Source organism: Erinaceus europaeus, chromosome 3 (genome assembly GCF_950295315.1).
Source record: "Erinaceus europaeus chromosome 3, mEriEur2.1, whole genome shotgun sequence".
Lineage (NCBI taxonomy): Eukaryota > Metazoa > Chordata > Mammalia > Eulipotyphla > Erinaceidae > Erinaceus > Erinaceus europaeus.
In genome coordinates, this window is record NC_080164.1 from 119,454,658 (window position 1) to 119,457,302 (window position 2,645).

Below are 2,645 nucleotides of genomic sequence, written 5' to 3' on the forward strand. Positions count from 1 at the left end.
CCCTAAGCCTGTTGTCTCCAAGATACTATTTATAAGGAATGATCAGAATATAGTCCTCAAAGTGAACCTAAACCGAGACAGCAACACTTTCTTTAATGGTTCTTCATTTTTTAAATTAGTGATTTAATGATTGACAAGACTGTGGTATATGAGGGGTACAATTCCCACCACCAGAGTTCCATATCCTATCCCCTCCATGGAAGGTCCCCTATTCTTTATCCCTTTGGGAGTATAGATCAAAGGTCTTTATGGGGAACAGAAGGTGGAAGGTCTGGCTTCTGTAATTGTTCCTCCACTGCATATGGACATTGACAAGTTGATCCATACCCCAGCCTGTGGCAATCTTTCCATAGTGGGGTAGGATTCTGGGGAGGTGGGGTTCCAGGACACATCAGTGAGGTCAAGGTCAGGAAACCCCATCACCTGGGTCCTAGTCAGGGAATCATTGGTGGTAGACCTACATTTCTAATAAATCCCTCTCTACACCTTCACTGGTCACTGTCATCTGGAATGTAATCATAAGCCCTTTTATGGGCTTCTTTAGGACTGCCCCCTCACTATGAACTAGCAGTGGTAGAGATTTCCCCACTCTCTGAAGGAGGACTAGATCATCTTACTCTGCCAATTGAAGAAGACTGATCCTGAAATGAGTGCAGCCTAGAATGTTCTCAACTGTAACCATGGACTGTGAGCTCAAACTGACAGGGACTCAGAGGTTACATAGGTTCCTGTGCTAAACATAAATATATGTGGACCCTGGGTCAGATAGATGGGGTAAATAGTTGATTATATGTTTTCTTCAAGTTTGAGAGCTACACAGCTTCAGAATTGTATTCTCAGCTTTGACACCATCTTCCCAGACAATACTTTTAGTTTGCCTCCATGGTAGCTATTAAGCTCAATCAGACATTATTAAAGTCATGGACCCCTAGCAACATACTTAAAATAGACTTACTAGCTTCTTTCTATGCTAAGTCCTTATTCTCATCTTCTCTACTCCTACTTTTATGTTCCTGTTTATTGAACATTTTGTCTGGTACTTGATCTTGCTGCCTTTCAGCCACTAAGTTGCAGATGCCGTTATGATGTCATCCTGACTTCCCTGGGTAGATGATCTCACCAGTCTGTCTTGGAACCTCACCTCTCCAGAGACTAACATCACTACAGAAGGATAGAAACAGGCTCGGGATATGGATCAGTCTGCCAATGTCCATGTCTAGTGGAAAAGCAATTACAGAAGCCAGAACTCCTACCTTCTGAACCCCATAAAGAATTTTGGCCCATAATTCTAAAGTGAGAGAAATGTTAGGGGAAGGTAGCCAGAGAGTTCTGAAGTCCAGTTCCATCAAGGCCTGTAGAGAGAAGAGGCAAAAAAAAAAAAAAAAAGGACATTCTTAAGTAATAATAGGTGTAGGTATAACTTAGAAGAAAGAAAAGGTGGTATCATAGAAAAAAATGGGCATATATATATAAATACAAATAGTTGTAGAAATAATTTCTCAACCCACATCTGTGACCTTGGGAGAACTACTGCAGTTTCCAATAGAAGGAATGGGGATACAGAACTCTGGTGGTGGAAATAGTGTGGAATTATATCGCCATTATTTTATAATTCATAAATCAATATTAAATCACTAATAAAAATCTAAAAAGAAAATTACTGATTGGGCCATTGGGCTTCCCGGCTCAGTGGGGGGGTGGGGGACGGGGTGGTGGTGGTTGGGATGGGACACAGTCTTTTGGTGGTGGGAATGGTGTTTATGTACAAAAAAAAAAGAAAATGATTGATTAAAGTAACATTTTAAGGTGATTACTGAAGGCAGACTCACTAACTTTCAACTTTGTTTAATAGACAAAAACATTAATTTTTTTTAAAAAATGACCATGATGCAACATTATAATTTAATAAAATGCCACTTAAATACTTGAGGCAAGATGGACATAATCTTAAGAGTGATACATAATTTAACTTCAGTTTTATGGAATCTTCTACACTGTTGTTATTTCTTTATTTTGCTATGCTAGCTAGTGAAAACTAGCTTTTCACTAACTTTCAGTGACACTGGTCAAATCCAATACTCGGAAATACTAGTGTATTACATTTTGTATAGAAATAATGGTTTTTGTTGTCTTGTAGATGCTCATTGTGTTCATCTGTTACCTACAGAACATGCTATTACACAAAGTGCTAAGCATTTTGAGTTCTGTGAATGTTTGTGACAACTTAGGAGAACCAAAAAGAGGCAGAGTTTGAGGCAAGGAAAAATTCAAAAGCTGAATTAAGTTTTATACTGATAGATCCTCTTCTCAATAACTAGAGATTGCCTGTTTTTCCAGAGATATACTGATTTGTCAAGATTTATAAGTGTGTTGTAAGAAGTATTTAAAAAGAGGATTACGTCTAGAAGGCCAAGCCTCAAAAAAAAAAAAAAAAAGCAAGAAAGCTAGAGTTAGCTTTTATGTTTAGCTTGGATAAGTCTCCTCAGGTTGAGTTTACAGCCAACTTTGCTTTCAGTTCATTGAAAACATCTTAAACCCAAGTGACTGAAAAGTACTATGAGACACATGACTCAATAAGCAAAGGGTGCGGAGCCCAAATTATCTTAATCTCACAAGCCATGATTAATTGCATAAGAGCAGATTGT